We start from the raw sequence: 23900 nt of genomic DNA, 5'->3' as shown, positions 1-23900 counted from the left end.
CTGAGAGAGCTAAGAGGATTGCAAGGGCGGGTAGCTTACATCCGGCGGTTCATCTCAAACCTTTCTAGAAAATGCCAACCATTCTCTAAGCTAAACAAGAAAGGTGTGTCATTTATTTGGGATGACGCCTGCCAAAAAGCAATCGAAGATATCAAAACATATCTGACGAATCCTCCTGTTCTCGTTGCACCAAAATCAGGTAGACCGTTCTTGATTTATCTCAAAGCGATGAACCACTCGATAAGTGCCTTACTAGCACAAGACGATGATAATGGTCACGAACAGGCAGTCTATTACCTAAGTCGGACCTTGATAGGCGCCGAGTCTCGATATCCGATGATTGAGAAAGAATGCCTCGCAATGGTATTCGCAATGCAAAAGATGCGGCATTACTTGGTTGGATAGACGATTTACGTCATTTCCAACGTTAATCCAGTACTGGTGTTTATGACGCAACCGGCCTCTATGAATTGACGGTTAGCGAAATGGGCTCTTCTCTTGTCCCAGTATGATTTGCACTTCAAACAACAGAAGTCGATCAAAGGACAAGCGATTTGCGATCTTTTGGCGGCAAACCCGACAACGGATACGGCAGAAGTATATGATGACTTGCCGGATGAAACCCACGAGGTTAACACTACATCGCACCAACAAGTATGGCAATTATACTTCGATGGTGCTTCGAGAGCAGTTAATAGGGCAATAACCCCCGGATGTTCTACAGTCTCCTCCGGAGTTGGAGTTGTCTTAATTTCCCCGGGAAAGCATGTGAAGCCTCGGGCATATTCATTGACTAGTCCATGTTCCAATAATGTAGCTGAGTACAACGCGCTTCTCATTGGACTGAGTTTCGCCAAAGAGCTGGGGGTCGAATATCTCGAAGCTTTTGGGGATTCTCAATTGATAGTCAACCAAGTCCGTGGAGAGTACGAAGTCAGGAACAAAGACCTGATCCCGTACCACCAGGAGGCCATCAAAATGGCAGATTCTTTTGAAGAATTCTTTATTGAATATATCCCTTGTAGCACTAGCGGTATCACTTGCACAGCCTCCCGAAACTGAGCTGTTAGTCACAGTGAGGACGCATCAACTCTGCATACCCATATACGATATGGATATTGAAGAGGAAGATGACGGAAACATTAACGCCAAGGAGGTGAATTCAACTCAAATTGGGTTTGAGTCCCGAGATTGGCGTTTTCCCATCATTGACTATGTCCAGTATGGTATTTTGCTAGAGGATGTAAAAGAAAGAGAATCAATACGCCGAAGAGCACCAAGATTCTTCTATAACACCGAGACCCATACATTATACCGTAGAGGGTATGATGGTTTGTTACTCCGATGCCTTTCGAACAAAGAAGCAGAAGAAGTTCTTAAGGAAGCACACGAAGGAGAATGTGGTGCGCATCAGCCTGGTCCAAAACTGTATGATCGCATTAGGAGAATGGGATATGTTTGGACAACAATGGTTCGTGACGCAATCGAATACGCCCGAGAGTGTCATGCTTGTCAAATACATGCAAATTATATGCATCAACCACCAGAGCAGTTGCACACGTCAATCACGTCTTGGCCGTTCGAGACATGGGATATGGACATTGTTGGTCCTATTTTTCCCCCTTCAGTCAAATGTGATCGATTCATTCTCGTAATCACGGATTACTTTTCAAAGTGGGCTGAAGCGATCCTGCTTATAGAAGTGAAGACGAACAACGTCATCAGTTTTATCAAACATCATGTCATATACCGACACGGCCTGCCAAGACGGATCATTCATGACAACGGTCCACAGTTCATAAGCAACGCCTTCGTCAGGTTTTGTGACAAGTTCAAAATTGAAGATATTTCGTCAACAGCTTACTATCCCGCTACGAATGGATTAGCTGAGGCGTTTAACAAGACAATCATTAAGATCCTGTCAAAGCTCGTGAAGACCAATAAACGAGACTGGGACGATAAACTCGGTGAAGCACTCTGGGCTTATCGCACCACCATACGCACACCTACGGGAGCTACCCCATATTCGTTGGTATACGGATGTGAAGCTGTGCTACCACTGGAAATTCAGATTCCGTCCCTTCGGATCGCCCTCGCAACGGAGATGACGACGGAGGAACAACATCAGAAGCGTCTCGAAGAGCGATGAAAAGCGCTTGGAAGCCCAACAACAAATTGAGTTTTATCAAGCCAGAATATCTAGGGCTTTTAACAAAAGAGTCCGACAAAGAAGCTTCAAGGAAGGAGATCTGGTCCTCGCTGCTCGCCGACCGATAATCCTCAACTCCAAGAAGAAAGATAAATTTGAACCCAAATGAGAATGACCGTTTGTGATAGACACAGTCTACTCAAACGGCGCGTATCGCCTGATTACTCAAGAGGGCGACAGGCAATTAATGCCAATAAATGGGAAGTTCCTGAAAAAGTACTATCCCTAGTACATTCAGGATAACCCATTTACCGGGGAGTTCCTTGAAGAATATTACACTTAATATTCTAAAGGATAACCCAAAATAATTTTCACCACCAAAATTGAGTCCACCAAAAATGTCTTTCTGCCCCTCTTGACTCTTTCCATGAACAAGAGGTCCACTTTCAGTTCAGAGTCCCCTTTCGATAAACGAAAGAACTCCCTTCTTTTTCTCTTTGGTTAAGCCTTCTCATGGTCATAACCTAAGTTGGAATTTCATTTCGATAAACGAAAAACTCATCTATAGATAACCAATCCTATAAAAGGTAGGTTTATTTAGATTTTCCAGATTCTCGGAGTGGAGATCCCACTTCTAGTTTCTTTTACGCTGGAAATAGAATATAAAATTCTTCCTTTCCAGAATCAAGGAATAGAATATAAAATTCTTCCTTCCTTGTATTCGGGTTCGCCTTCACCCTAAAAGAAGACCGGGAAATAGAATATAAAATTCTTCCTTTCCCGCACCGATCTTTTCCAAAATTTATCAATCTAGGATTCATCCTAGGAAGTTTATCCCGAATCCTAAGCAGGGATCAGTCTGCGCCTAACACGCGCTGCCGGTTTAGTCTTTTTCCTTAGTCATTTCGTAGAAAAAGACACCAGAGTTCGATTCTGGGGTATTCTATCCTGAAGCCTAAGCAAGGATAAGTCTGCGCTTAACCCGCGCTGCCGGTTAGTTCTTAACCGTTAAAAAGAACACCCGTCCGCATATTCAACATTGTGGTAGGTTGTTATTAATAACACCAAAATCCATACCTTACACGCATGGGGAATTTCATCCTGAATCCTAAGAAAGGATACGCCGATGCCTAACACGCGTCGCCGGTTTAGTCTTTTTCCGTAGAAAAAGACACCAGAGTTCGATTTTAGGGTATTCTATCCTGAAGCCTAAGCAAGGATAAGTCTGCGCTTAACCCGCGCTGCCGGTTAGTTCTTAACCGTTAAAAAGAACACCCATCCGCATATTCAACATTGTGGCAGGTTGTTATTAATAACACCAAAATCCATGCCTTACACGCATGGGGAATTTCATCCTGAATCCTAAGAAAGGATATGCCGACGCCTAACACGCGTCGCCGGTTTAGTCTTTCTCCGTAGAAAAAGACACCAGAGTTCGATTCTAGGGAATTTTATCCCGAAGCCTAAGTAGGGATAAGTCAGCATCGAATACGCGTTGCTGGGTAGCCTATTCCCATAATAATGGCGAAGTCTACGAATTCGAAGTCGTAGCAACGAGTCTAAGGGAGTTCATTCCGTTAGCACAACGTCACATGCGGAACGGATTCGAAGTCGTAGCAACGAGTCTAAGGGAGTTCATTCCGTTAGCACAACGTCACATGCGGAACGGATTTAGTCAATCCGCATGCTAGCCCGATTCAAACGGTAATCGGTAAAGGCTAATCAAACCCGTTAAAGGCTGGGGGTTAGCCAAAAATCCTAAAGTCAACACCTAACACGTATCGCCGGGTAGCCTATTCCCGTAACAATGGCGAAGTCCGGATTTAGACAATCTGCATGCTAGCCCGATTCAAACGGTAATCGGTAAAGGCTTATCAAACCCGTTGATGGCTGATGGTTTGCCAAAAATCCTATGAGTATTATGGTCAATCATTTCAAACGGAATGAGGAATCATGATAAAGATAATGAGTATTATGGTCAATCATTTCAAACGGAATGAGGAATCATGATAAAGATAAAGATAAAAACCAGTTTCACTAAGAGGATCAAAGTCAAAGTATTCAGCAAATGGAATCATACATCAAGCCCATGGCTAAAAATCTGCTGACTAAACTTAGATAGCTTCTCATCGTAAGCTTGCTTAAGCTCATCCTGCAACTCGGCTCTGATGGACTCTTCAGTCGCGGTTGAAGTCTTCACAGCAACCTCCTCTGTCTCAACCAACTTTTGCTTCAAGGACTTCAGCTCATCAGATAAAGCAGTGTGCGCCTGCTTATCCTGTATCTTCGTCATCTGAAGAATACTCAAAGTCTCCTCTTTCTCACGGAGTTCTCTTCAGAGCTGGTCTATCTGGTTCTCACAAGAAGCAATGGAAGAATCAAGCTCGTTGAGTGAGGATGACCTAATAGCAAGGTTAGCCTCAACTCGATCTACCCGGTCCTGCTGCACCTGAATCTCGAGCTCAGCAAGAATCCTAGTATCGCGCCATGTCTGTAAGTGAGTATCCAACTCGGCAGCAATGAATGAAGAGGCGCCTGCATCCCGGAGCTCACGAAACATATGAAGCTCACGCTCTAGGCAGTCGAGATCATCAACTATAGCCTTCGCCAGATCCGGGTATCCTGCATCCCTTATTGAATTTATCTTAGGATCAAGGAATGGCTTAAACTGGTGAAGGGAAAGTCCGCCGTGGAAGAGTTTGCCAAGCATAGCATTCACAAAGGAGAAGAAAGAGCGGACTTCTATGCATATGACGATCTTCTCAGGGTCATTGTCCGATAACAACTCCTTCACGAGAACATGAAGCCGAGAAGAAAGCCCTACACAAAAAGGAGAAATTCATCAAAAGCCTTAATGAGGAAATAAATGACATTTCTCAGCTGCTTAATTTATACCTCTTTCCCCTTGAGTCACTGGGGGTAGTGGAGGTGTAACGGCTGTGGAGGTATCAGCTGGTGTAGCTGGAACAGGATCAGTCTCGACAAAAGCTTCTGTCAAACACAAAACAGAATTCTCAGATGCATCACATTATGCTGCATTAGTCAAAAATTGGCTAGTCCTATAATTAACTTGAGAAGAGGCACGTACCTTCAAAAGAACCATCCTCGGGATTCTTAGGGAGCGTAGACTCAGGAAACATATCCTCAGGCATCTGGTCATCAATCTGAGGAGAGCCATACATGAAGTGGAGCATAGGAGTGTCCACAAGCAAACCTTCCACGTCAAAATCTTCGGTCGGGAAATCTGACACGAGAAAATATAAATGCGACGAAAGAAGAATGAAGAGACTATGACCAAGGAAATGACTTACCTCCTACGGGTGCGTCAGCCTCTTTACTCCCAAAGTCCATGTTTGCCTCTTGCAATTTATCTGAAAGAGCAAGAAGCATAGAGACAATTACAGGAGGAACGAATTCGGAATCAGTCAATACCTTTGATTGCCATCTAAAGGGCATATCGTCAATGGTAGATGTACCTGGATGTGCTGAATCGGGTCCTATACTGATAGTTTCCCTAACATCGGCAGCTTCTGTAGGCTTTTCTACCTGGTACGGTGAGTCAGGCTCACCAGAAGATACAAAATCATGAGGAGCAGGATCGGGACTCATCTCGCCTTCCTCGTGCTCTCCTGCATAGAGTGGAAAAGCATGAGCCTGGAATTCTAAACGATCAAGAGAATGGTCTATAGAATAGATATTACCTCCATCTCTAGCAGAATCGTCGATAGCCAAATCCATGTCAGATGTTCGCAGATCTGCACGCGGCTTGCGGACTAGTTTCTTCCGCCTAGCAGCTGGAGCAACAGTTGAAGGTCTTGCCCGAGTAAAAGGACGGAATTCTTCTTCACTGTCGGTCGCTGTCCCTGAAACATCAGATAGTGGTCAGGACTAACAATTCTGAAATGCAGAGGGAGAAGATAGGTGAGTAACCTCGCTCAAAATCTTCCTCGTTGTCTTCAGGATCTCCGCCTGAGGCCTCTCCAGCAGAACTGAAGGCCTTATTTCCTTCTGCATCAATTCGGCGGGTCTTGCCCCACGCCCTCTGTGACTGAGCACCGTCCCGAATCACACGAGAATCGACCTGAGAAGCTTCCTCGGCCACTAACTCATCAATCGGCTTCACGGGGACAGTTTTATTAGCTGCTAACAACCACCTGCAGCTTAAGAAAGTGAGATTCAACTGCCGCTCAGCACTCGGGAGACTGAACTTACCACCAGTGCAGCCTGTCACGGTCCACAACCATGCACAAAGACCGTCCACCAAACCTTCATGAGTCTGAAGCTGCTGACACAGGTTCCCGACATAAAGCTGATCATAACCAAACTGGCGGGCGAATCGGTAGGGTAGATATGGCTCTATAAAATACTGATTCCCCACCCGGAAGGTCAGATAGCCTAGCCTAATGTTCACTAGCCAATTAAAGCAGCCGATATCTAAATAAGTTCGATACTCCCTCGGCTTCTCCTCATCAATCAAACACTCGCCATATTGGCTGGAGAACTGCGGGAAACAAGTGGAGAATGCCCAGCACTTGTGGACCTGTAGCTGCCTTCTGATGTCAGGGAATCCTCGGCCCTCCCACTTGCCATTCTCAAGCAACTGTAGTAGGGGAACAGAGTGATCTGTGGCGTTCGGTACCGACATCATGTCAGAACGATGAAGGACGAACCAAGCCATCAAATAAGTATACGGAAGCTCCACCTTAATGGTAGGAATCTGAGTCGGCGATTCACTTTCTTTCCGTGTAAAAGCACTAGAAATCTACCGAAGCCCTCGATGAATGTTAGCCACCATCACCGGAAGAAGCGAAAGTTCCTTTTTATAGGTAAGTTGAACCGCTGGGTAGAGCACTTCTAATGGCAAAGCGTCACTGGACTGATACAGAACCACACATTTCTTTAACCAGATGGCGAGGTAACCGGCAAGAAGGGTCATCGGCCGAATCGGTGCGGTCGCATGCCATAAGAATGATTTAAACTTGGTCCTTGCAGGAAAGCCACCCTGAGGACTGCTAATAGTATAGGAATGAGCGTCAATCTTCTTCAGTAGACTATTAACCCCTGAAGGAGTGCGTGGTGCCAGCTCACAAATAGCCTCGCCAGAATTGCTCTCTAGATTTCTGAACAAATAAGACGCGAACTGCTTCAGGCTCACATTTGATTTAGTCCTCTTCGCTAAAGGCTCAGACTGCGCCAAAGCAATATGATAGTGACATGTGAGATCCCATAAAGTCTCATAGCGGTTGGGCATAGTACTCCTGATATATCATCTGACCCATGGGTAAACCAGAAATCTTGTGCATCTCATGGAGAGCCAAGCCCAACTCTCCATGCCTAGTCAGAAAAGTGTTCGAATCCGGGTTATAGAGCTCGCACAAAGCAAAGAAATGCTTCACGCTGATAGACAAGCCATACATGGAGGCACGAATAGCTGTATATAGACCACAAGCGTGCAACTCCTCGCTCTATCGGCTTAAGACGTATTTCGTCATGCGAGTCCACCAAAGCTTGTCTAGAGAATGGACCCAGCCATAAAATCTATGACGCGTCACAGGCATCTCCCGTCCTAAGTCAGCGAGGCGATTCCTCAAAGTAGAGGCAGAGGCAAGAAACTCGTTACGTGGCGGTGCATCTAGTCCCAGTACTCCGGGATGCAATCCAATGATGTGATTCCTGCTCGAACCAGGAGCTGCCTGATGAGTGATATAGCCACAGTGAACGCTCTCATGCTCCTCCATCAAGCGCCACGACATCTCCCGTCTAGCAGCCTGACGCCTAAACTCAGTCAAAGAGCGGTGTCGAGGAATCTTCGGCAAATATATGAAACCACCGCTATTCTTATGAAGCCACTGCTCGGCATCAATGAACACTTCATCAGGATCTCTGACAGAATCGCCAAATAAGAAGTCAGTCTTCCTGAGAGACTGAACAGAACTGGCATCCTTCACGAAAGGCGCATCTGTAATCAACTGTCGAAGAGCTCGATGTCCACCTTCCTTCACCACTTGAGCAACCTCTGTCGACGTGCCCGGAACAAACTGAGGAGTAAGTGGAATGGGTGAAAAATCATCGGACGTCGAATAATACTCGTTACGACGTCCGTTCACCGCATGAGATGAAAATACTCCGGAAGGATACTCCACTGAAAACAAGCAATTAAACGTTTGTTAATTCCAGTTATAAAAGGAAATTGAACTCATCCTACAAATGGATAAGATAGAGTCATTGCCTTATAAAGGGTGAGACGATTTGACCACATTGTGCATTCATAAGATAGGGTATATCGACTATATATCCCTGCCTTATAAAGCACAATACAGCGTCAAAACGCCCCCTTTATTTTGAGATATGGTTTTGACCAAGCAAAACCTATCTTTAAAGCGTCGATCCTCACCAAGGAGAATCAAGGCTCTTCCCGATTGCCTCACCAAGGAGAACAACGTGGGGTAAAAAGGACTAATTCGCAAATTTCCAGGAAAAAGAGGACTAATTTGTAAATTTCCAAATATGCTAAAAATAGCTCACCAGCGTACGAGGGAAGCACACCATCAGCCGACGCAGAAGGGGAGCGACCTCTCGGGACACGCGACATAATGATCTGCAAAATAAATTAGGGGATCAGATCCAAAAAAATTTTTTTCCCTTTTTATTGCAATTCTACCCCCCTGAAAGACGAGCTCGAGGCGCCAAATCATAATCCTAACCCTCGCATGCGATCCCACAAGTTTATAAATTGAATTAAGCATGAAATATGCTAAAATTATGGAAGATATACCTGAAAGAAAGCTCGAGGATCCGACAAAAATCAGATCTTGAAAGAGGCTCGAACCACGTGCTCGAGGGGCCTGAGAGAAATTTTTATATGAAGATTTTTGAGAGATTTTTTAGTCTAAGGTCCAAAGGAAGACTAGATCTAAAACAATTGTGAAGATTTGAGGGAGAAAGGATGCTCGAGGGAAGAGAAAATCCAAAAAAAGGGGAGGAATAGTGGCCGGCCCTAGAGAGGAGGAAAAGAAAGAAAAAAGAACCCCTTTTATAATGTGAACCAGCCCTGAACCAGACCGGACCGGGTTGAACCAGACCAGACCAGTCCAAATCAGTTCAAAAGAGGCTGAACCAGGCCAAACCAGACTGAACCAGACCAGACCAGGATGAACCAGTCTTGAACCAGTTCTGAACCAGCCTTGAACCAGGTTGAACTGGTCTTGAACCAGGTTGAACTGGTCTTGAACCAGGTTGAACCGGTTTGAACCAGATTTGAACCAGATTCGAACCAGAATTCAAATTGAAGCTGAACCGAGCATCGAAACAACTTCAAATCGACCGAGGGTTCAGTCCTTTGTTTATTCTTTCCTCTCCCACACATTCGGAAGGGTCGGAAGATTTTTTTTTGAGCCTAGTTACTGCCTTTTTGGGTCATTATTAGGCCGGTTCGGTTCATTCGGACAAGAAAAATACTCCAATAAGGTATACGAGTATAAACTATTTCCTATTTTTTTTGGTTGAGAAGTTTCTGGAGAATATTTTTCTAAAAATATTCTTAAGGATAACTCAACAACACTACGCCGGACAACGCGTCGCAAATAAAGACTCAACGCCAACATTCGAGGGTCAGTTCTATGTTGAACCAACAAACACGAGCTAAAGATCAGAAAATCAGGAATCGACTTCAAGTTCAAAGTTCCGAGAACGGTCAGACAATAAATGCAGCACCGAAACCCTTACAGACATTTGACAAAGCATCGAATAGCCTGAAGGATTGAAGGAATCAAGAACAGAAGCCATTCCGAAGTCCCGTCATACCGATTGAAGGTTGGGGCAATCATATCCAAAGCATTTCAGACTCTTCTATAAAAGAACGAGGCTGATATACTTTGGAGGGGGTATCTGTAGGCGTATAAAACTGCTTATAGATCCCTTAACACAGCTCAGTACGGTGATTCAACAAACCAACGAACCATCGGGTGACATATCCAAACACGAGCGTCAGTCCACAACGCCGAAGCCAAGTGACACGCAACGAAGCGGATTAATGAGGCGACGAGGTTAACGAATCGCACGCGAGTAACGGAATGCATCCATTCGCCTGCGGAATCAAGCCAACGGTTCGGGGAGTTAACGAGTAATCCAACCATAAAACGGATTCGAACTCAAACACCAAGGCAGATTTACTGCCAAATCAGGATTCAGATCAACAAATCAGAGTCCAAATCAACAGCGAAACCGGAAAATGGCAAAACGACAAACACCTAGAGGGCTCGGTCAAAACCGAGCCACTCCCAGGTGGCTCGGCCAAAGCCAGCCACTAGGAAGTGGCTCGGTGTGCCGAGCAGCACTGGTGGCTCGGTGGCCGAGCCACATCTTGTGGCTCGGTGGGCCGGGAGCCATGCTATGGTGGCTCGGTGGCCTCGGCCACTTGCCGGACAGTTCTGAGTGCTATAATGTTCGCGAAAAAATCGTATATTTCTTCATTGATTCTATTACAACTCTTTGTAAAAGTTTTATCGACTTCAAAGATCGGTCTTTTTTATACAGATCCGTTAAAGAGATCAAAAAAGGAATAAAATTACACTTTTCTTTTTGTCGGCAATGCGAGCTACTGTTTTGCGGTCGCATCGCTTTGTGGTTTTCGCCTGCGCCGGTTTTTACCGTAGACCCACCGCGCGATCTAGATCGGTCGGATCTAGCAATTACGACGGTATTAATTTCACGAAGAGAAATTAATAGCGGGGGGATTAATTCACAGCCAGAATAATCGCCCAAATCTCGGGATCAAGACTCAAGCTTGATCGGAGTATGCGTGCGTAGATAGAGATCCGATTTGACGAGATCGGGTTCTCTCAGAATCTTGCTTATTTGTGGATTGGACGATCGCCGAGCACCGGATCTGGATAAGCAGTCTTTAAAGTCCCAAAGCTTGAATCTTTTTGAGATCTGAGTGCGTTCATCCAACAGAAGCTTCGCCTTCCAATTTTGCAACCCTTGAAAATGAACAAGCCCCTTTTATAAGGCACTCTGAACTGTGCCGGGCAAGATCTGGCCGGCCACGATCGGTGGCTCGGCTCTGGGCTGGCCACGTAGCCGAGCCACGCTATAGGTGCTCGCACGAGTCCTACTATGGGTGGCTCGGCTTTGCCGAGCCACCTATGGGTGGCTCGGCCTTAGGCCGAGCACTATAGGTGGCTCGGTTTTGGCCGAGCCCCTATAATGGTATTTGGGTTCGTCGTTTTCCGTCTTTCGTGGTTGATTCGGACTTCTGATTTGTTGATCTGATTTGGCAGTAGATCCGATTCCTGTTTTGGCAGTAAATCCACTTCTGAGTTCGAGTCCGAAACTGATCTTGATTCGATCGTGATTCGTCCGAGTCCGCCCTTGGTTGGATGACTCGTTGACTCTTCAACCCGTTAGCTTGATTCCGCACGCGAGTGGATTTATTCCGTTGTTTGCGTGCGGTTCATTAGCTTCGTAGCCTCGTTAATCCGCTTCATCGCGTATCGGCTTCGGCGTTGTGGACTAACAATCGTGTCTGCATACGTCGCCCGATGATCGGTTCGTCGAATCGGCGTTGTCGAGCTGTGTTAAGGGACCTATAGGCAGTTTTATACGCCTACAGATACCCCCTCCAAAGTATTTCAGCCTCGTTCTTTTATAGAAGAGTCTGGAATACTTTGGATATGATTGTCCCATTCTTCAATTGGTTACGACGGGATGTTTGGAGTGTCTTCCGTTCTTGATTCCTTAAGTCCCCTAGGCTGTTCGGTGCTTTGTCGAATGTCTGTAAGGGTTCCGGTGCTGCATTTATTGTCTGACCGTCTGTCGGAATTTTGAATTTGAAGTCGATTCTCGATTTTCTGACTTTTTAGCTCGAGTTGGTTGTTTCAACTAGAACTGACCATCGGTCGTCGGCGTTGAATCTTCATTTACAACGCGTTGTCCGGCGTTTGAGCTTCTTTGTGACGCGTTGTCCGGCGTCCAAGCTGGAGTATACACAGTTTAAGCTCTTAAGGAATTGGAGCATGGCGGATACTCGAGTCACGAGACCAATCTACGGAGTTGATACATCTATGACTCGTATTTATAGAATTTTTGGCAAATTCTCAGCCATCAACGGGTTTGATGAGCCTTTACCGACTACCGTTTGAGTCGGGCTAGCATGCGGATTGTCTAAATCCGTTCCGCATGTGACGTTGTGCTAAGAGAGTTAACGCTCTTAGTGCTACGATATTGAATACGTAGACTTCGTCTTTCTCCTGTGAAAAGACTAAACAGCATGCGAATTGTCTAAATCCGTTCCGCATGTAACATTGTGCTGAGAGAGTGAATTCTCTTAGACTTTGCTGCTACAACTTCGAATACGTAGACTTCGCCATTGTTATGGGAATAGGCTACCCAGCAACTTGTATTAGATGCTGACTTATCCCTATTTAGGCTTCGGGATAAAATACCTCAGAATCGAACTCTGGTGTCTTCTTCTTCGGAGAAAGACTAAACCGGCGACGCATGTTAGGCGTCGGCATATCCTTTCTTAGGATTCAGGATGAAATTCCCCATGCGTGTAAGGCATGGATTTTGGTGTTATTAATAACAACCTGCCACAATGTTGAATATGTGAATGGGTGTTCTTTTTAACGGTTAAGAACTAACCGGCAGCGCGGGTTAAGCGCAGACTTATCCTTGCTTAGGTTTCAGGATAGGATACCCCAGAATCGAACTCTGGTGTCTTTTTCTACGGAAAAAGACTAAACCGGCAGCGCGTGTTAGGCGCAGACTTATCCCTGCTTAGGATTCGGGATAAACTTCCTAGGATGAATCCTAGATTGATAAATTTTGGAAAAGATTGGTGGGGGAAAGGAAGAATTTTATATTCTATTTCCCGGTCTTCTTTTAGGGTGAAGGCAAACCAAGAAAACAAGGAAGGAAGAATTTTATATTCTACTCCTTGACTCTGGAAAGGAAGAATTTTATATTCTATTTCCAGTGCAAAAGAAACTAGGAGTGGGATCTCCACTCTGAGAATCTGGAAGATCTAGATAAACCTACCTTTTATAGGACTGGTTATCTGATCGGAAAATGAGTTCTTCGTTTATCGAAATGAAATTTCAACTTCGGTTATAGCCATGAGAGGGCTTAGCCAAAGAGAAGAAGAAGGGAGTCCTTTCGTTTATCGAAAGGGGACTCCGAAATAAAAGTGTACCTCTTGTTCATGGAGAGAATCAAGAGGGCCAGAAAGTCATTTTTGGTGGACCCACTGTCAATTGAAATTGATCAGTGAGGGATTTTGGTAGTGAAAAATAATTCTGGGTTATCCTCTAGAATATTAAGTGCAATATTTTTCAAGGAACTTCCCGGTAAATGGGTTATCCTGAATGTACTAGGGGTAGTACTTTTTCAGAAACTTCCCATTTATTGGCATTAATTGCTTGGCGCCGTCTTGAGTAATCAGGCGATATGCGCCGTTTGAGTAGACTGTGTCTATCACAAACGGCCCTTCCCATTTGGGTTCAAATTTACCTTTCTTCTTGGAGTTGAGGATTATCGGTCGGCGAGCAGCGAGGACCAGATCTCCTTCCTTGAAGCTTCTCTGTCGGACTCTTTTGTTAAAGGCCATAGATATTCGAGCTTGATAAAACTCAATTTGTTGTTGGGCTTCCAAGCGTTTTTCATCCAACCTTTCGAGTTCTTCGAGACGTTTCTGATGTTGTTCTTCCGTCGTCATCTCGGTTGCGAGAGCGATCCGAAGGGATGGGATTTGAATCTCCAATTGTAGCACAGCTTCACATCCGTATACCAACGAATATGGGGTAGCTCCCGTAGGTGTGCGTATGGTGGTGCGATAAGCCCAGAGTGCTTCACCGAGTTTATCGTCCCAGTCTCGTTTATTGGTCTTCACGAGCTTTGACAGGATCTTGATGATCGTCTTGTTAAACGCCTCAGCTAATCCATTAGCAGCGGGATAATAAGCTGTTGACGAAACATCTTCAATTTTGAACTTGTCACAAAACCTGACGAAGGCATTGCTTATGAACTGTGGACCGTTGTCATGAATGATCCATCTTGGCACGCCGTGTCGGTATATGACATGATGCTTAATGAAATTGATGACGTTGTTCGTCTTCACTTCTCTAAGCGGAATCGCTTCAGCCCAATTTGAAAAGTAATCCGTGATTGCGAGAATGAATTGATCGCCTTTGACTGAAGGGGGAAAAATAGGACCGACGATGTTCATGCCCCATGTCTCGAACGGCCAAGACGTGGTTGACGTGTGCAACTACTCTGGTGGTTGGTTCATGTAATTCGCATGTATTTGACATGCATGACACTCTCGGGCGTATTCGATCGCGTCGTGAACCATTGTTGGCCAAAAATATCCCATTCTCCTGATGCGATCATACAGTTTGGGACCGAGCTGATGCGCACCACATTCTCCTTCGTGTGCTTCCTTGAGAACTCCTTCTGCTTCTTTGTTCGAAAGGCATCAGAGTAATAAACCATCGTACCCTCTACGGTATATTGTATGGGTCTCGGTATTATAGAAGAATCTTGGTGCTCTTCGGCGGATTGATTCTTTTTCTTTTACATCCTCTGGCAAAATACTATACTGGACGTAGTCAATGATGGGAAAACGCCAATCTCGGGACTCAGACCCAATTTAAGTTGAATTCACCTCCTTGGCGCTTATGTTTCTATCATCTTCCTCTTCAATATCCATATCGTATATGGGTATGCAGAGCTGATGCGTCCTCACTGTGACTAACAGCTCAGTTTCGGGAGGCTGCGCAAGTGAAACCGCTAGTGATAAGCGTTCTGGAGACGAGGGATGTATTCAATAAAGAATTCTTCGAAAGATTCTGCCATTTTGATGGCCTCCTGACTTCATACTCTCCACGGATTTGGTTGACTATTAATTAAGAGTCCCCAAAAGCTTCGAGATATTCGACTACGTTATTGGAGCACGGACTAGTCAATGAATAAGCTCGAGGCATCACATGCTTCCCCGGGGAGATTAGGACAACCCCAACCCCGGAGGAAACTGTAGAACCTCCTGGGGTTATTACCCTATTGACTGCCCTCGAAGCACCATCGAAATATAATTGCCATACTTGTTGGTGCGACGTAGTATTAACCTCGTGGGTTTCGTCCGGCAAGTCATCATATACTTCTGCCGTATCTGTGGTCGGGTTTGCCGCCAAAAGATAGCAAATTGCTTGTCCTTTGATCGACTTCTGTTGCTTGAAGTGCAAATCATATTGGGACAAGAGAAGAGCCCATTTCGCTAACCGCCAATTCATAGAGGCTGGTTGCGTCATAAACACCCGTACTGGATTAACATTGGAAATGACGTAAATCGTCTGTCCAACCAAGTAATGCCGCATCTTTTGCATTGCGAATACCAATGCGAGGCATTCCTTCTCAATCATCGGATATCGAGACTCGGCGCCTATCAAGGTCCGACTTAGGTAATAGACTGCCTGTTCGTGACCGTTATCGTCGTCTTGTGCTAGTAAAGCACTTATCGAGTGGTTCATCGCCTTGATGTAAATCAAGAACGGTTTACCCGATTTCGGTGCAAAGAGAACAGGAGGATTCGCCAGATATGTTTTGATATCTTCGAATGCTCTCTGGCAAGCGTCGTCCCAAATAAATGACACCCCTTTCTTGTTTAGTTTAGAGAATGGCTGGCATTTCCCAGAAAGATTTGAGATGAACCTCCGGATGTAAGCTAATCGCCCTTGCAATCCTCTGAGCTCTCTTAGATTTCTAGGAGGTTGCAGTTCGTGTATCGCCTTCACTTTGTCAGGATCGATATGTATACCTTTAGTGGTGACGACGAATCCAAGGAATTTTCCGCTGGACATTCCAAGGAAGGATTTAGTGGGGTTCATCTTCAATTGATGGCTTCGCATGAGATCGAACATCATCTTCAAGTCCTTGATGTGATCTTCTTTGTTACGGCTTTTTACAACCAAATCATCAACGTCGCATTCGACTGTTTTCCTGAGATGTTCTTGGAAAATTTTGGTCATTGCTCGCTGGTATGTGGCGCCTGCTTCTTCTAGACTGCGAAAGGCATCATGGTGTAGCACAGACACCACGGGCCGTTATGAACGCTGTATATGCTTCTCGTCATCGTGGGTGCATCTTGATTTGTTATATCTGAAAACATCCATAAAAGACATTCTCTCAAATCCAATTGTATTGTCGACTAATGAGAATTGTGAATTGGGAGAGGAAATCATCTTATTGGACATGCGTATTCCAGGTCCCTGAATCATATGCAAATACCTGATTTTAACGTTCTTCTTCATGACTGGAACGATATTGGCTAGCCAATCTGGATGTTGCTCCTCTCGGATAAATCCTGATTCGATCAATTTCTTAACCTCTGCCTCAATGGCTTCCATAATCTGCGGACGGAATCGTCTTTGCTATTGTTTGACAGGTTTGGCATCCGGCTTGATATCGAAGCGGTGCATTGCCACATTGGGGTCGAGCCCTGGCATATCTTCATAGTTCCAAGCGAAGACGTCAATATACTCCCTGATGAGAGCAATTAACTCCTCCTTCTCATTTGGGGGAAGGCTGTCACTGATGAATATGGGCTTTGGGTTGGCCTCGTCACCCATGTTAACTTGGACTATCTTATCTTCAGTGGGCGGTTCTCTTTGTTCGAACCTATCGCCGTACTGCATGTTTAGGTGATGAACCCATGGATCTTCCCACGCTGGCATTTGATCATCATCTTCTATCATCACAGGATCGACCGTAGTCATATGCGACATCAGTTTCTTGAACATCTCCCCCAAACTTGTGTCGGAATCCCCAGCTGAAGAATCAGAAGAGTATCCGTTCATAGTTTTGTTAGCAATTTGATCGATAATTTGCCAACCACATTCATCATCAGACGAAGAAACATAGCCTAAGCCTCTTTTGTGACGGTAATAATCATCCGGTTTCCCTTTTGGCACATATGCTGCTTTAGCTGGGATACGGGAACCTCGATCAAAGTACAAGCCTTCTCCGAGTGTGAAATCATATCCCTGTTTTTCCATGAGCTTGCGCGCTTCAGGACTATACTTAGATAAATGTCGACCAGGTTTATCTTCCTCTTCGTCTTCTCTTAGGAAATGATCTGGTAATGGAAAATTCTCTCCTTTACCATAAATCACCTCTTTTTCGACTCCTGTTTTGGCAAGCACGACCAGGGTTGTTCCGAAGGAATGCTGGAGGCGTTTCTTTGTTACATAAGATGATCGGAGCGGCATATGTAAATCAGGATTATCGTGTAGTCCTTTTGTCGCATCATCAAGAGACAACGAGTACTCTAAATCATCTTTTATTTCAATATCGGCAAGTTGCCAATTACAACCTCCATCTGACGATTGTTCATCGTCAAGATTGATTACAAAGGGTACAATGTCATTTAAAACAAAACCACCATTGTAATCGAATCCGGCTTCGGAATCAGCTTCTTCTCCGCTGTCCGTGCCCTGGACCGATGGTTCCGTGTCGGATTCGTTACCATAGAGGAGAGAATCAGTGAAATAATTCTCAAACCCTTTAAATGGTTGTTTATCCGCGACCACCGTCCTGACCCTTCCACCAGTGTCGACATATTTCAGACACTGATGTAGGGTGGAGGGAACTATAACATTACTATGGATCCAAGGCCGACCCAGTAGTAAGTTATATGATGTCTCAGCATCAATCATGTAACACGTGACCTCCGTCTTCAGATCACCCATTTGGCACTTTATCCGGATCTTTCCCAAAGGCCTTGACCCGCTGGTGTTGAATCCGTAAATGACCGTGCCTGTAGACGCCAATTTGCTGACTAGAATACCAAGGCTATGCATAAGGCGAAGTGGCATAATGCTCACAGCGGAACCCGGATCCACTTGGATCCGGTTGACTTCGCTGGAGCCAATGTATCCGATGAAATATAGGGGCCGATCATGGTTTGAATTCTTCGTCTGCATATCCTCTTTGGTGAAGGTGATGCAGGGAAGGTTCTTAGCCGCTATGTTGCAGTGTTGAATTGACAGTTCTATCTTCTTCAGGTGCGGTTTGACCCGAGTGAGGAATGCTTCAGAATCAGCCAAGGCTTCTCGTAAGGCTTCCCTAGTCTCCTTAGACAACCGCAGCAACTCATACAACGTTATCCGTGCTGGAATATTGGCTAATTGAGCCATGATATCGAAGACGCGCGGATTTTTCGAATTCTCCGGTTTATCCCTTCCAATCAGACGACTGAAACGAGACTGCTTCAGATTCTGTATTTCCTAGGGTTTTTGTTTATCCGCCGGCTGTCGTCGAGCATCTTCAATCGGTTTAGGAACCGTAATCACCCCCAGCTCTGTGAGAGTTTTGGCTGGTCCCTGCTTAGTCACCCCCTGCTCAGCTAACTGATCACTAGGTGATGGATAGTTGAAGTGGTACTGGTTTCCGCTTCTAGTGGCAAAAACTTCTTGTTCTTCTTCAGAAAGCGGGAAAACAGGAGCTTCATCGCCATCTTCTTCGAAAACTGCGGAAGTACCATTGCAGGACTTGCCTTTACCCTTTCTTTTCGAGGAGGTCGCCCACTGCTCATCTCTAATGAGATCCGGATGAACCCAGAGGATTTCGCCGTTCGGGGCTGTGTGTGGCACAAGTCCCTTTTGGCGTTGTCCATATGGGTCATCATTCACCGTCTTCATTCCCACTTTGGTGATGTGTTTCGGCTCGAACCATGTCGTGGGCACCGATCCAAAGCTGATTGACACTGCATTTGCTCCCACATTCATGGCAGGCTTCGGGGTTATGACGCCCACATTAATTAATGCCTGGATCTTATCCTTGAGGTGGAAGCATGATTTGGTAGGGTGGTGGACCGCTCTATGGTATGCACAATACTTCGGATCTGTCATTTTGCTAGCCCCCTCTTGATCCACGATCGTTGGAAGCTGGATTTTGTTGTTCTCCAATAGGTACTTGAAGATGCCGGGCACCTCGTCATCTTTGAAGGAGTACACCTTAGGAAATCTCGGCTCTGCTCTTTGCTTCTGAGACCGTTGTTGCCATTGCGGCTGCGATTGTTGTGGCGCTCTTTGCTGCTGCTGTTGCTGAGGTTGCAATTGGAAAGTTTGATTAGCATCAACTGCATTAGCATGTGCCTTACCTTTCCCCCTCGGGTTGAAATTCTGTGCTGGAGCATTTGTCGCCTGTTGGCCTCTCTCCGCCTTCTTTCTCCTAAGGAATCGCTCAGCCTGCTCCCATCGAACATTCAGATCCTTCCACGTTTTGGACGGTGCTATCCCCATTGCTTCCAACACGTCCAAGGACAGATTATTATGGCAGGTCTGGAGAATGAATTCCTCGGTGATCGGGTCCCGGCAGTTCATCGCCTTGTTCCGGAACCTTTTGACGAAGGTGTCGACTAACTCCCCGTCCTTCTGCTTCTCATCGAGCAATGATCCGATAGATATCTCGGTGTCGTCATCGAAGAAATTGGTAAGGAACATGGTCTCCATATCATCCCAGCTGTTCACGCTACCTGGCTTGAGGCGGCGATACCAATCGAAGGCGGCTCCGCGAAGAGTGCCGACGAATGACCGCACCATCAGAGGCTCATTGCCGGAAATAATACCCAGGTGCGATTTGAAATAAATCAAATGCTGAGTGGGTGAACCCTTCCCATCAAACGGCATGAAGTTAATTAGGTTGAACTTCGCCGGATATGGGATCGATTCCCACTCTCTTGGGTATGGACAGGGAATGCCTGTTTTCTTCGTCTCTTGAGCGGAGATCAATGTGTTGATTTTGCTCTCGAGATCTTTGATCTTCAAGTCTTCACTTGTATCTTCGTTGGCATCCTCGTTACCACCCCCTGCATTGACGGGAGGGTTATTGGCATTGTGAGCTCCATCCCTATCCGTGTGCTCTTCTTCCTGAACAACCTGATTACGGTGACTTGGTTCACCTTGTTGGTTCCTGAACGCCTGGATTTGTTGCTCATGCATCTCTCTCATAGTCTGCATGGCCATCTGCATCTCAAACTTGAAACTTTCTTTCTGTTTAGCCAAAGCGTCTTCAAGCATCTTGGCCATTTCTTCCGCGCTTATCATAAATGACTCGCGGGGTTGTCCTTCGCTGGACACTGTATTGTCCGATGCGACAGCAGAGCAGGAATCCGATTCTTCATCTTCCGAAGGCAATCTTGTCCGAACCCTACCATAAGTTCCTCGTGCGATGGCTCCGGACTGCAGACGGGTTACACGCCGAGATGCTTCCAGAAACGACTTGAGATCAATCTGTGTCAATGTCTCTTTGCTGGTCATGTTGGCGGTGACCCTCGGAAATTCTCCGTCTTTAACCACCGTTCTTCTTTGCCGGAAACGCCTATACCTTGGTTTTGACGTTTCGGTGCCGAGCCTTTCGAACACTGAAATTCTCTCGGGGACTACCTTGATGCAGTTGCATTGAGACAGTACCGCCCGAATGAGCTTTGAACAAGGGCACTGAGTTTCTAGCCTTCGAGGACTCCTCTTTCTGGCTTTGCTCGTACCCCCAGCATGATAGTACAGCTCGTCCGTTTGAAAGTCAGAGCAACCTATCGTGTGTTGGCACGATTTCTCAGGTATAACGTAATCATCATCAGATGATAACGTTTCCTTCTGAGGGAGAATTGCCTTCCTTGGACTTTCAAGAGTCACGCGCCTTGAGACATGCCTTTTTGGGCGTGAATTCTCAGCGGGCTCCTGAACTTCAATGCGCAAAGTAGTGCGCTTGGGGCGACCCCCAGCATGTTGCGTTGTTTGGGGCTTTCGTAGTGGGTCCAAACGTTCTTGGAGTGGACCGAGGCGCTCCAAGACTGATTTTCTCCTTCGGGAGGATTCTGCATAATCTCCCGGAGTAGCTATGGGAATTCTCGGCGACTTAGCTGGGTTCGCCGGAGGTTGAATTTTGGTTAGAGGCTGCAAAGATTGCTCCTTAGCCTGAATTGCCGCTTCAGACTTTGGCCTCCAAACTTTGCGAGTTGGTGGCGGCTTCTTGGCTACCTCTCTTTGCAACTTTCTACGGGCTTCTTCGGCTTGAGCCCGTGCCTGCGCTGATAGTGCGCGGCGTTTGCGGATGCATTCTTCCAGCGTCGAACGATTCCGTTTGACACGGACCCATTCCATTGTTGGCGGCTTGGAAGAGGCGCCGTTCATCTGTTGTTGAGGCTGTTTGCCTCTCTTGTTCTTCAGATCCGCGTTGTAGCGGACTCCGTCGGTGGACTCCATCGCTTTGGCGAATTGTTTGGCCAAGCGTTGGCGTTGCCTTTGGCGGGCTCTCTTTGAGAGAGTCACCGCTCCTTTGGTGACGGAGGAATTGGTTGGAACCAGCTTGATCTGGTTGGAGATTGGTGGAGCCTCATCTGACGCAACTTTGGCGTCAATCGAGATGAGGTCGTCGTTGGTAGCTTCAACTTCTTCGTACCAACGCACCTTTCTGTTGGAAGAGAACTTGGACTTCTTGGACTTGCGGGGGGAGGTCGATCTAGACGAGGATGAAAGGTACTCCTCGAACTTGGTCTGATCGAACTCGTATTCGACCTCCTCCACGACTGGGATCAAGATCCGCGGCTGCGACGCTCCGATCTCGGCAGCGAGATCGGTGGCTCCCACTGTGGTCGCCAGATTGTTCGCTGGAAAATTCGTTGCTTTCTTTGTTATTGATTCCATTGTCATCTTGAGTTACAACTTTTTGAGTTACAAAAGATCCGGTCTTTTTATAAGATCCGGTTACAACGAAAATCAAATAAAAATAAACAAAGATTACAACTTTTCTCCTTTTGTGTCGAACGAATCGCGAGCTCCTGTTTTGCGGTCGCTCGCTTTGTGGGTTCTTTGCCTGCGCCGGGGTTGTTTGCCGTGGACCACCGCGAGATCTAGATCCGGTCGGATCTACGCAGTACGACGGGTATTATTTCACCAAGGAAATAATAGCCGGGGAGGATTGTTTCACCAAGGAAACAATCGTCCAAGTCTCGGGATCTAAGACCAAGCTTAGATCCGGAGTATGCCTGCGTAGATCTGAGATCTGATCCTCTCGAACACCTGCCTTATTTGACGTTGATGATCGCCGAGCACCAGATCTGAAGGAGTGAGTCCCCGAAGTCCCAAAGTTTCAATCTTTTTTAAGTTCCGAGTCTCCAATCCAGCAGGGCTTCGCCTCTCTCCAAAATTTCCAACCTTCTCAAATGACAAGGGGGTGGCCTATTTATAGGCTCTCAGGACAGTGCCCGCAAAAAGAGAAACGTCGGCCACCGTCGGCCACTGTCGGCCACCTCGAGGTGGCCGGCACTGTGCCGAGCCACCTTGAGGTGGCTCGGCTCTTGGCCAAGCCACCCCAAGGTGGCTCGGCCTTGGCCGAGCCACCTTGAGGTGGCTCGGCTTGGGCCGAGCCACCTGAAGTTGGCTCGGCTTCGGCCGAGCCCCTCTAGGTGGTGGGTTTGGTGTTTTCCGCCTTGGTTCTATCTGTGATTTGGTTCTGTGGTTGATTTATCCAGACTTGATTCGTTGACCTGATTTGGCAGTAAATCCGGATCCTGATTAGGCAGTAAATCCACTTCTGAATCTGAGTCCGAAACCGATCTTGATTCGATCGTGATTCGTCCGAGTATGCCCTTGGTTGGATGACTCGTTGACTCTTCGAACACTTGGCTTGATCCCGCACGCGAATGGACGTATTCTGTTGCTTGCGTGCGATTAGTCAATCTCGTTGCCTCGTTGGTTTGTCGGTTTGTGCCGAGCTGAGCTAAGGGACCTATAAGCAATTTTATATGCCTACAGATACCCCCTCCAAAGTATTTCAGTCTCGTTCTTTTATAGAAGAGTCTGGAATACTTTGGATATGCTTGTCCCAACCTTCAGTCGGTGTAATGGGACCTTGGAATGACTTCCGTTCTTGATTCCTTCAATTCTCCAGGCTATTCGGTGCTTTGTCGAATGTCTGAAAGAGTTTCGGTGCTGCATTTATTGTCTGACCGTTGTCGGAATTTTGAACTTTGAAGTCGGTTCCTGATTTAGCTGACCATCGATTGTTGGCGTCGAGTCTTTATCTGCAACGCGTTGTCCGGCGTCTTATTGTTTGAGTTATCCTTAAGAATATTTATAGAAAACATTCTCCAGGAACTTCTCAAAAAATTAGGGAACAGTTTATACTCATATACCTTATTGGAGTATTTAAGAAGCAGTTTATACTCGTATACTTTTCGGAGTATTGATTCTTTCATTGCAACGCATTGACCGGCGTTGACCTAGGGTTACGCGTTGTCCGGCGTTGACCCTGGGGTTTTGACCGTCGTACGTTGACCTTTTGATCACAACGCGTTGACTGGCGTTGACCTAGGGTTACGCGTTGACCGGCGTTGACCCTAGGGTTTCGAACGTCGTACGTTGAATTTTTGCTCGCAACGCGTTGACTGGCGTTGACCTAGGGTTACGCGTTGACCGGCGTTAACCCTAGGGTTTCGAATTTTTGCTCGCAACGCGTTGACTGGCGTTGACCTAGGGTTACGCGTTGACCGGCGTTAACCCTAGGGTTTTGAACGTCGTACGTTAAATTTTCGCTCGCAACGCGTTGACTGGCGTTGACCTAGGATCACGCGTTGACCGGCGTTGACCCTAGGGTTTCGAACGTCGTACGTTGAATTTTTGCTCGCAACGCGTTGACTGGCGTTGACCTAGGGTTACACGTTGACCGGCGTTAACCCTAGGGTTTCGAACGTCGT

This window comes from Asparagus officinalis, chromosome 10 (genome assembly GCF_001876935.1).
Source record: "Asparagus officinalis chromosome 10, Aspof.V1, whole genome shotgun sequence".
NCBI lineage: Eukaryota > Viridiplantae > Streptophyta > Magnoliopsida > Asparagales > Asparagaceae > Asparagus > Asparagus officinalis.
The sequence above is the reverse complement of the archived record's forward strand: the minus strand, read 5'-3'. Positions refer to the sequence as shown.